The sequence below is a fragment of the Poecilia reticulata genome, chromosome 9, assembly GCF_904066995.2.
Source record: "Poecilia reticulata chromosome 9, P_reticulata-male-v2, whole genome shotgun sequence".
NCBI classification, from domain to species: Eukaryota; Metazoa; Chordata; class Actinopteri; order Cyprinodontiformes; family Poeciliidae; genus Poecilia; species Poecilia reticulata.
In genome coordinates this window covers 29,513,510-29,525,773 of record NC_088838.1, presented here as the reverse complement: position 1 = coordinate 29,525,773, position 12,264 = coordinate 29,513,510, and the positions used below count along the sequence as shown (strand labels likewise).

General features: G+C 37.8%; 1 long non-coding RNA gene across 2 annotated transcripts; it reads left to right on the top strand.

Moving 5' to 3' along the window:
- Positions 1-7,742: 7,742 nt before the first annotated feature.
- On the top strand, positions 7,743-12,064 carry LOC145552851 (uncharacterized). 2 transcript variants are annotated; one of them, XR_014088978.1, is made up of 3 exons: positions 7,747-8,256; positions 9,756-10,077; positions 10,160-12,064. It is a non-coding gene; the product is annotated as an uncharacterized LOC145552851 (long non-coding RNA). The 2 variants fall into 2 exon arrangements; XR_014088977.1 differs by lacking the exon at positions 10,160-12,064 and having other exon boundaries at positions 7,743-8,256; positions 9,756-10,119.
- Positions 12,065-12,264: the final 200 nt, after the last annotated feature.

Sequence of the window (12,264 nt, the reverse complement as noted above, 5' to 3'; positions counted from 1 at the left end):
TCAGTTTTTGTTGTGGTGTTGGACCAAATGAAGGCAGGAGGTATTGTGTGTTAAAACATCTAAAAACCAATGTGAACAGAGCGAAATGAAACTATATGATATACTGAACCATGATAATTACAACTGTGTACCATGAAGAAACACCAGAATAACAAGAAATACAAGCCAATAAAAGTAATTCAGGGAAAGCAGGAAGAAAATGCTGCTTGGAAGGAGAAACCATCTTTTACCTTTTGTATCTGCACAGGAATGTGCAGGGCTCTTGTCTATCTACAGCTGACATTGAATAAGAGGTTGCGAACACGGACACAAATGACTAACACACACACACACACACACGCACACCCACACACACGCACACACTCCAAAAGCCAACTGAGAAATTAATAACAATTTACCAAGCATGATTATTTTTGGAGTACCCAGAGAGAACTCACACAATGTTAGTCTGAGCAGAAAGACGCCAGGCCAGCATTTTAACCCAAAACCTCATTACAAGACAACACACTAGCTCCACCGCGCAGTCCACAAGAGAAACCAGAAAACCAAAAAACACAGAATACCACAGAACACAGAACCAAAACCAAAATATAAAACACAAAAACAAAGCTATCATTTATTTATTATGCCACCATGTAAATATTGCACAGGGAAAGATGGACTTGTTCCTGAGCAGAAATAACTCATTTCTTCATATCGTATTCAAAAACTAATTCTTTTTCCACAGGCTGATTTAAAATCCCTTCAGAGAACCATTGACAGAAAACACACAATAGAACAGGAAGACAAACAACAAAACAATACTCTAATCAACTCAACATAAATATAAGACCAGACAAACACTATAATGCTCTCAAATGATAAGTATTCATAATACTTTTTTGTCTGAGATGTAGTGGACAGATTTCTTTCAGTTAAAATAATAGTTGAAAAGAAGCAGAGCAGTAGATTAAGGACGACAGGTAATGCTGAGCTGTGATCAGACACTTTAAGTCAGGCTGACTCATGAACAAACCTAAGATCCTTTCAGAGGTCGAGCAATGAACCACAGAGTAGACACTTTACTGACTTAATCAAGTTCCTATTAGAATCCTCAGCAGGAGCTGAAAGCACCAAAAGCACCATTATCTTTGGTAAGACATGTTTCAATATGTATGAGGTACAAACTTATAATGAGAAATCAGGTCTTTTTCAGTGCCAGCTGCAGAAAATATCCTGTTTACAAACACCTTACGAAACACTCTATCCTGTCTTTATATGTTAAAAATATACAAGATAACATGCATATATATTTTTGAATAAAAAACACACATTTCAGACAAATTCTGACTTATCGTATGAAATATGGCAGAGCCACAAGCTTGAATCTCTTTAATATAGTTAAACTGTTTTTTCTCTCTAAACAATTTCCTTACTTCAGTTTCTTGTGGATGAAATCAGTTCTCATTCAAGAAGAGAGAGAGGTTTATCAAACATTTTTTTAAGGTAGGTATTAATTTTTAATGTATATATATATTGTCCACAAAACAGTTGCGAGATGCAACTTTACATGTTTAGTGTGGGGGCAAAGATTTTACAGTAAAAGATAATTATTCATGTCCGGTAAAAGTTAGTAGGATTAGAAACCGTTGAAAGCAGAACTACACCAAAAAATCAGAAGTAATTGTAAAAAATTTTCATTCTCCCCGTTTCAAGTTTGTACTGTAATTATTCCAAAAACGATGCAGGATGATATCCTTTGAAAATTATAGCTTTAAATGTGGAGCAGAGCAGTTCTGGAGTGCTAGTCCACATTGTGGAAACAGAAATCTGAGGGAGCTGCCCATTCAAAAGATGAAATAAAAATAATGCCAGTGTCTGATCTGATCAAGCTGTTACATACCTTCATATCGGTTCCTCTGGAATACAAAATTCTGTTTGTTTCATTGAACCCTAAGTTAGCAAACACCCAAGTTTAAGGTAAATTTGTGACTTTGTCATTACTTCAGAACTAACTTGACCTTTGTTATATGCTGTTTATTTTTTTATACTGTTCAAGCAGGTTAAGTCTTCAAACTCTTATTTTAAGAGATTTTTGTATGCAACTACTCTTGTATTGCTGTTTTGGTTAATTTATATCAGTATTTGATGGCTGATAATTTACCAGCAAAGGGAATGATCACCAGATTTGCAATAAGTGCTGATTAAAATGTTTTTGGAACCATGTGAGCGGATGTAAGCATAAAGACGTGTGGATTGATTAAACCATCTGTTGCTTTTATGTTTAAAAACCAAATCCAGTAATAAGGGCAATAATACAAGACGCAAACTTGATCTTTTGACTGTTAAGGCGAAATGCTCTTAATCTTAAATTGTAAGAAATGAGGAAAATAAAATATTATATAAAGACAATCAATACAGAAAGAACCGTTTGCAACAAGAAAAATATGTGCTGCGGTTATTGATTAGCAGCTCAAACAAATCTCTGTGCTTTGATGACATGTGCAGCATTGAAGGGATGGTTATAAAAGACAAAGCAGAAATACATTACAAACAGTTTCTGAGTGCAAACCCTTGTCGCTGTCCAAGGTGCTGCAATTACTGAGAGAGCCTCAGCTCAAGGAAGGAGAAGTGCTCCTCTTCCTCCTGTTGAAATGCTTTAAGTACTTCACAAAGCTCTTGCTTGCAGGCTAGAAAGTATGCAAGACATTTTCTCCAAACATTCAGCTTGAAACCTGGGAACAAAAACCAAACTTAGTCCTTCATTTGACTTTCGTTCCAGCAAATGCACAGATCTTCCCTGAACTGCAACATTAACATGAACTAAAGAGTTTTAGGCTTTTCCATTTAAACTACCAATAAATGTTTCCCTTCATATTGAAAACACTTGATAAATATATTATGGTCCATAACTGTGAATTCATAAAAATATGCAACAAGAAAAAAGAATAATAAATAGTCTAATTTGAATTTCTATCAGCCGATGTCGTGGCACTAATTTGCACTATTTCTCCACGGCAGTTCCACATTAGACTGGCACCAACTGTTTATCTCTCCAGATACGCGAGTTTCAAAGTGCCATTATTTTCATCTTTTCAATAGAGAGGCGTTTTAGCCGTCTATTATGCTAAGTTTTTTTTTCAATAACAGTAAATTTCACAGTGATCTAAGCTGGAATAAGCAAAGGAAAACGAACAGATGGATGGCCTGTCCAGCTAAATTAACATTTCTCTCATAGGTTCAAACAAAACATGTAAATAAAGGTAAATGGAATGAAATACTTGGGTCTGATGTTTTATGTGAAAGTTGAATAAAATTGCACATACACACATTTAATCCTCCTCATGCCTTCTGAGGGCCTCACTAAAAAACCTGAAAAACTGCATTTCTAATCTCCAAACTGTTGTTGACTTTTATAGCACTTTCATTTATGCTTTGCCTAATATATTTTCATATTTTGTGAATGAATGGGCTGCACAGTGGTGCAGTTGGTAGAGCTGTTGCCTTGCAGCAAGAAGGTTCTGGGTTCAATTCCCGGCCTGGGGTCTTTCTGCATGGAGTTTGCATGTTCTCCCTGTGCATGCGTGGGTTTTCTCCAGGTACTCCGGTTTCCTCCCACAATCCAAAAACATGACTGTCAGGTTAATTGGTCTGTCTAAATTGCCCCTAGGTGTGAGTGTGTGTGTGCATGGCTGTGTGTCCTGTGTGTCTCTGTGTTGCCCTGCGACAGACTGGCAACCTGTCCAGGGTGACCCCGCCTCTCGCCCGGAACGTTAGCTGGCGATGGGCACCAGCAACCCTCCCGACCCCACTGAGGGACAAGGGTGTAAGAAAATGGATGGATGGATGGATGGATTTTGTGAATGAAAATACCAACTTAGCATATGCTCTTATTTCAATATTGGCATTGCGATTTAACCCAGCATTCATAAAGCTAGATCTACACACATGACACTTTCAGTGCCGGAAATGTTGGGACTGAAGTTTTAATAAATTCAGAATACGAGTGGAATAAATTATTTGGAATTGATTTCTTTTGAGAAATCACCATCAAATGATTTTATTCTAGTGCAGCACTGGTACTTGTGAATTTTTTCACACGTTTTTACCCTCTTGATTTTCTACCCTGTACACATTCAACATCACACACAATCCTCTATGTCCAAGGTCATGTGTATGCAGTTCAAAAATATTTCTCCCTCCTTTCTTTTTCTTAAATTTATGACTTAAAGGTTATATATCAGCTTTTCAATGTAGAACAGCAGGTTTAGAGATTACTTTTATTAGGACTCCCAGAGAGATCAAAACTACTGATCTTATTTATCACGTATTGCTGGAATATGTTTTCCCTCTGGTCTGTAAAGCAGGTGAGTGTATATTTGCTCTATGTAACTTACAGTAAAATAAGTTTGATAGCTACCTCATGCAGTGTGTTTTTTTATTGGTTTCTGCATCTATAAACCTGTTGTGATCCTGTACGGTGGTTCAGTGTTATGCCTGTGAATATTTCTCTCTCCCTCTGTTCCCTCTCTACCCGTTCTTTGTTCTGTTGATCTCCCCCAGAGTCTGAGCCCGTCTACTTCAGTGCTGCATCTCACAATGAGAAGACCAGCAATGACGTTTGCATTTTCCAGATTGTCTGTCCATGCAGTGTAACCCGTCTTATGTTTTTTTGAATGCTCAGAGCATTCTTTTCCCCTATGTCCAATAAATACTCGCCTGCACCCTAACATTTGTCTTCTCTGAAGTGTGCTCGCAATATTTTACTGACTTCCTGGTTTGATCTTCCTCGTAAATACTCTCCTCCTTTAAATAACTTTCTACTGCTCATTTTAATTCAGCTGCATGTCAGAGCTAACCCTCTCCTCAAGCTGGGCATCATTCTGCATATGTGAAGCTACTCATCACTTTCACATCATCCACATCCAACTCAACACTGAATCTGCCAGCCCTACTGTACACCAATTGATTTTCCCTGCTTCCATATGGAAGTAAGGCACTCTCCTTTAATTAATAGTGCTCAGTATTTACTTCTCTGGTCCTCCTTTCTACTTACCAATCTACCAAATTACCAAAAATCCTTCTCTTCAGATTACATGCAAAGTTTTATGTAGGTTGAAAAAGCAGATTTCCACACAACCAGGCCTCTTTTAGAAACAACAATCTCCCTCTACTGGTGACTGTATGCAACTGCAACTTTAATCATCTTAACTTTCAAGACAATTTTCACTTAATGCACAGTTTGTACTCACATGCAGAACTGCGACTGCACCCTGGGTGGAGAGCATGATGAAGGGACAACCTCTGAAACATTCGTAGGCTTTCATTTACGCAACACAAACCTAATCGATGAGATAATGCATGTTGTGGACTGGCCTCAACAGGCTCATGCATAATTCATGGTGAAGGATGGCATGTTTACTGTTGCATTCATTTAAATTTCATTGCCTGTGATGAGTTTACGATCTAGTGTGTGAATCTTATTAGCAAGGTGTCTGGAAAGGGGCTCTCACCGTTTTACAGCTCGCTATCTTTTTCATGCAGTATTCATGATGCGCTGGTAAAAGTTTGAATTCATTGCTGTGATATTGAACGGTGGGATCTTTTCAAATAAGCAGCATCTCGACCAGACTTTGCGTTCTGCCATCGCTGATGAAGTCCTTCCTATCAGACAGCCTTTTTAATACGCCGTCTGAAATGCCTCCTCTCAGCAGGTTCAGAGTGGCTTTCAGACTCAATAACCATCATTCAGCCTGTGAGAATATTTTCTCCTAGGAAATTAGCTTAATCCAATAAACAGCTCCTATTGACTGGACAAGAACATTATTATCTAGAGAAGGACAGCCGGACCAAGACTACACTGTGATGCTAAAGGCCCTATGAGGGTTAGGGCGTTCCAATATACCTGGATGGGCAGTGATGGGTCGGTTTAAAGTCCATCTCTGTTCCCTAATGTTACCAATTAGGGTGTAATAGTTTATCGATAGTTCTCCACAACTAAATAATCAATAAGCCCAGGGTCAGATAGAGGGCATAAGCTGTTTTGTTCATTACAAAGCTTTTAATTATTGGTTGTTGTAAGATATTATTAGATGCAGTCTAATAGTTATTACACATCATCATGTAAAACAGTTAGAGCTCTCCCTGATGTTTCCCTCAAGTCCAGGTTTTTAATCAAATTAATTTATTTCAATACTAAACTACTTACTCTAAAGTATTTAAATATTTATTGTAACATACACAAACAGGCTGAATTATTTTCTCATGGTGAAACAAAACATTACAAACTTTTACTTTGTGATTAAGATTATATTTTACCAACAAAGTGAACCAGAAAACCTTGCAAAGTTTGTATTCAGATACCTTTTGTCTAATCTGGACGTTCTGATTCTGACTTCTTTACAAGGGCGTAGGAACAAGTTTATCATTGGGGGGGACACATATCGGAAACTTGAAAGATCCGTAAATAGCTTGAGCAAAAATGTCAAACAATGGTGTCATCAAAGTGTTACTCTAATCTGACCCCTTGTAACGCGTAATCTAACGAGTTACTATTTACAATCCAATAATCAGATTAAAATGATGTATCCAAGTTAAGTATTTGTGATTATTTTTAGAAAACACATATTGTTGCTTTCTTCTTTTTCCTTGGGGAGATACGTTTCATATGTAACACCAGCAACACAAACGTAAACGATGGAGGGAAAAGAGATGCACATTTTCTAGCTGATGGATTAATTTTTCATTGATCAAATTACTCTTTCAAAGTAACTATGCCATCCATGGCAATAAACTAACTACAATATAAATCATATGTGTGTAGACCTGTCACAAAAACAAATTTTGATTTTTGATAAACAATATTATTGTTGTTTTTTGACCATTTTTAAGTAATAAATGTTAATGGGAAAATTATAATGCAAGAACACAATGTGAAAGATCAGTAAACTTAAAATTATAATGAACATTTAACACTGCAACTGGAAGGCATTTCAAATATCCAAAATAAATAAACAAAACGACAAATAAAATGAATTTTGAAGTCTTTGTAAATAAAATTTTCCCTCAAAAAAAGGTTTAGCTGAGACCAAAGCACCAACCTGAAAGCTTTTATCATACAGTTTTTTGTAGAAAGAAAGAGAAATAAAAAGAGAAGTGATAAATCATGCCAATGGAAATTATTGAATTTGTTTTAATTTATCATGAGCACGGAGCTCGGTTCATTGTGCGCGTTGAAGCGGACACGCAGCAGCACGAGCTGACGTCGCCGCATGCGCAGCGTGTCGCAGCGCCTCGTGCATCTCTGGATCTTTGCAACTCGGTGCGGATCACGCGCGCCGCTCTCCCAGGCGGCTCCAATGTAAACCTTAACTATAAACCTTGGGGCTGCTACAGTTTATAATCAGTTAACTCACACATTGTGATTAACATTAGAGTTGCCAATATGTGACGAGTTGGGAGTGAGGATGTGTTGCAACCGCTGCCAACAAAAAACTCCGCTTCATCTCCAAGACAACGAACAAAATGTGTCCAGTTTTTGGCTTTTCCTTGCTCTCTTTTTTCCATCCTTCTCACTTTGCCGCTCCACTCCAATTCAAAAGAGCAGAACAAATGTTATGTTTTTTGAACAATAACCATTTTTGTTGCTAAGAGATGAGTATGTTTACTAGTAACAAGTGCCACGAAGTGAACTTCAGATTTTTTCTTAAGCGTAATTTGCCAACGGTAAATGTCTTGTATCTAATCAGGTAAGCATTATTTCGAAAGAGTTTATGTTGTATAAACTATACAACTTGTTAATTTGGTTTTAAGAGATAAGCGGGGTATTGTAACGAACTGCTACGAAGTCTAAATCGAGATTTTTACTTTTGTGTTGAATGTGTTAAATACATCTATGAACAATTACAAGAAGAAAAAAAAAACTTTTCTGCAAAATTCACCAACTGCACAATTCTTGTTAGTGTAAAATAAGTGGTATTTCAAAAGAGCGGGAGAAACATTATATTTTTTTATCAATAAGAATTTTTGTTGCTACGCTGTTAATCTGTTGCTTAGAGATAATCGCGTTTTCTGGTAACCAAGTTCCACAAAGTTCCATAAAGTAAACGTCTGAGAGAGAGCAGAAGAAATCCTATGTTTTTTGAACAATAACAATTTTTGTTGCAAATCTGTTGCTAAGAGATGAGTGTGTTTACTGGTAACCAAGAGCCACGAAGTGAACTTCAGATTTTTACTTAAACGTAATTTGCCAACGGTAAATGTCTTGTATCTAATCAGGTAAGCGTTATTTCGAAAGAGCTTTTGTTTTATAAACTACTTATTATTAATTTGGTTTTAAGAGATAAGCGGGTTTTTTTCTGATAACGAATTGCCACGAAGTATAAATCGAGATTTTTACTTTTGTGTTGAATGTGTGTTGAGTATATTTGCCATTAATGAAAAAAAAAAAAAAAAAAACTTTTCTGCAAAATTCACCAACTGCACAATTCTTGTTAGTGTAAAATAAGTGGTATTTCAAAAGAGCGGGACAAACATTATATTTTTTTTATCAATAAGAATTTTTGTTGCTGCGCTGTTAATCTGTTGCTTAGAGATTATCGCGTTTTCTGGTAACCAAGTTCCATAAAGTAAACGTCTGAGAGAGAGCAGAAGAAATCCTATGTTTTTTGAACAATAACAATTTTTGTTGCAAATCTGTTGCTAAGAGATGAGGTGTGTTTACTGGTAACTAAGTGCCATGAAGGGAACTTCAGATTTTTACTTTTGCAAAAGTAAAAATCAAAAAGCAGAGCACAAACATTTCTAATGCAACTATTGCCCACATTAAAAGTAGTTTTTTTTTCCTGAAATAAGCTTTTTAGCTCTTTTGTTTATTTATTAACCATGTTTAGCACACTGAATGGAGGAAGTCAATGTAAGACAACATGCTAGTTATAGCCCACATGCTACTGGCTGCATTTAGGCTAATATTACCATTATTCGATATTAATATTGCCTAATGTTTTGTGATGCCAAGTATAGGCTACAGAACAAAGACAGAAATATTTATAGAAAGAGATGTTTAAGCAGAATCATTGCAAAGGCAAAAATGAGAAAAAAACACCATTTATCTTAAACTCCTAGAACTGGCTTTAATTCTTGAGTTAAAGGAATTCTATTAAAAAACAGAAACACCTGCTTTAAAAGCAGACTTAAAATGTTTCTTTCTGTGAGCACCCTATGTATCATCTGATATTGTTCGGACAGGTTCAGATCTGATATCACTTGCCTTGTTAAATTTCCTGTTCCTAAGTTCTCTGACGAGGCCCAGAAATTTGACAACGAGTCAGATTTCTAAGTTTTAAAATGTTATCAGAAAGGTAGAAAGTTTGCAAATTATTTTCCTTACACTTTACAGTTATGCAGCACTTTGTGTTGATCTGAAGTAATCATCTTTGTTGTAAAATATCTTGGAATTTGTGGCTGCAGCATTGCAAATGCTAGAAATAGTTATGGGATGTGAGCACATCATGGTGCTTGTTAGAGAGCCCTAACATTGTATGTTTATGTTATTTCCCTCAGTTACTCAATATATACTGTTACAGAAACTCACAGTTTCAGTGTTGGGGTCACATTGTATTTGGGAAACGTTTGATAGTTGTGCACATAAGAAAAAAATAATGTAGTTTACTGCTAGGTGAAACGCTAGTTAAAATCAAACCTACTTGGAGATACTCAGACAATGTGTATATATATTTATTCATATTTATATAAATTCCCTTCTCACGCTTCCGCAGGTGGACTCTTTCATCCACTGAACTTGGGTCCTCTACCAGAGGCCTGGGAGCTTGAGGGTTCTGCGCAGTATCTTGGCTGCCTAGAACCTGATATTTCCGGACTGAGATGTCTGATGCTGTTCCTGGGATCTGTTTTAGCCACTGCTCCAGTTTGGGGGTGACTGCCCCCAGGGCCCCGATGACCACAGGCACTACCACAGGTCCCTGTGCTCCTCGGCCCTGTAGACGCAGGGTGAATCCTAGTAACATGCGGCCTCTTTGCCAGGAGCACCGGATGCCACCTGATGGTGTAGACCCGCCGATTTTTGGCAGGATCAGTTTGGTAAATGCCATGTCACTGACAAATAAAACTTTGGTCATTAGGGATTTCTTTTCCTCTTATTGATTGGATGTTTTATTAACAGAATCATGGACAAGTGGTTTGGTGACTCCAGCACTTTTAATGAACTTGTACCGCGGAAGTGCAGCTATTTTAATGCTCCAAGGATGTCAGGGTCCGGTGGAGGTATAGTGACTGTTTTTAAAAGCAGTTTTACTTGTAAACAGTTGCCTCTGGCCTCGTTTAGTAGCTTTGAGATCAGCCTATTTGAACTCGGCAGCTCTCACACTGTGCTGTGTGCGGCGGTCTATCGGCCACCGAAGTACAACAAAAACTTTATAAATGACTTTTCTGATTTCCTGGCTGATATTATGCCAAGGTATGACCGAGTTCTCATTGTTGGTGATTTTAATATTCATGTATGTCGTCCTACTTCACCTATGGCTCAGTCATTTCTCAATGTTACCGATTCTTTTAATTTTGTGCAGTCTGACTGGTGCTATCCATGAGCATGGTCACAGTCTTGATCTGGTTTTATCTTATGGTCTACCAGTTTGTAATTTAGTGATTGGTGACTCATTATTTTCAGACCATATGCCTGTTTTATTTGAGATAACGCCGTCTTGTGCTAAAGCTAAAGCATGCACTGCAGCTCGGTTCTATCGTGTTCTTAACCCTTCTACTGCTGGTCAGTTTTCTTCTGTTTTTAATCAATTTATTGGTGTATAAAGTGCTTCATAAATAAAGTTGGTAAGGGATGGTATGGTACTGTGGTCTTCACTGTCCAGGTCTTTTCCAGTTCCTCTCTGAGGCCCTGGTATTTCTACAGTTTCTCGTGCTCCTTTTTCCTGATGTTGTAGTCACTTGGTACTGCTACATCCACCACAACGGCTTTCCTCTGTTGTTTATCCACCACCACAATGTCCGGTTGGTTCGTCGTTACCATTTTGTCTGTCTGGATCTGGAAGTCCCACAGGATCTTAGCTCGGTTATTCTCCACCACCTTTGGGGGTGTTCCCCACTTTGATCTTCCAGTCCATATTCTGCAGATGTTCCTGTACACTATGCCTGCCACTTGGTTATGTCATTCCATGTACGCTTTCCCTGCTAGCATCTTGCACCCTGCTGTTATGTGCTGGACTGTCTCAGGGGCCTCCTTGCACAACCTACACCTCGGGTCTTGTCTGGTGTGGTAGATCTGAGCCTCTATTGCTCTGGTGTTTAGGGCCTGTTCCTGTGCAGCCATGATGAGAGCCTCTGTGCTGTCCTTGAGTCCAGCTTTTTCCAGCCATTGGTAGGATTTCCTGATATCAGCCACTTCAGTTATTTGTCGGAGGTTCATCCCATGTAGGGGCTTGTCCTCCCATGATGGTACCTCCAGCACCTCATCCTCTGTTCCCCATTGTCTGAAACATTTATTGAGCACATTGTCTGTTGAGACCTTGTCCTTGGAGTATTTATGGATCTTGGATGTTTCATCTTGGACAGTGGCTCTCATACTCGCTAGTCTTCTGCCTCTTTCCTTGCGGCTAGTCTCAGGGTGCTGGATTTGGGGTGGGACCCTCCATGCATGGTTAGTAGCTTCTGAGTCTTAACATCCGTGGTGTTCATCTCCTCCTTTGGCCAGCTAATTATTTATTTATGTATTTATTTTTATTTCTAACAGACAGAAAAGACAATCAAGAAAGAAAAAAAATAAAATAAAATAGAATGAAACAGACTACAGAAATAATAGGTAAAACAAATTATTATGCCCAAGTGACAAGCAAATTTTATATTTTCTGTTTGAAAAGGGGACTCGGCAGTTTTAAACTCAATACAGCAGTTTGACCAACAAAAATAAAATCTAAAAAACAAGTTTTGTTCTTCTTGAACATCTCTCTACATCAGTGCAACAGTTTGATCTACAAAATAAATAAAAATGATACTTTTCACATCTGACACCTTAGGTCCTCACTGTTAACTCAGTATCACTTTCCAGCTCTGCATTCAGTAACTTACCAAACATGAGCCAGAAAAAACACTGAAGCAAAAAGCCTAAATGTTTTTATTCTCCTGTCATTTTTAGCCGCAAACATTTAATTAAAAATATCTACAGATATGTGTTTCTGTCTCTGCCTCCCTCTGACTCTCTGCAGCCTGATGTTCCTGCATGGATTCTTGGTTTTACAACAGACACTACAGTAATTT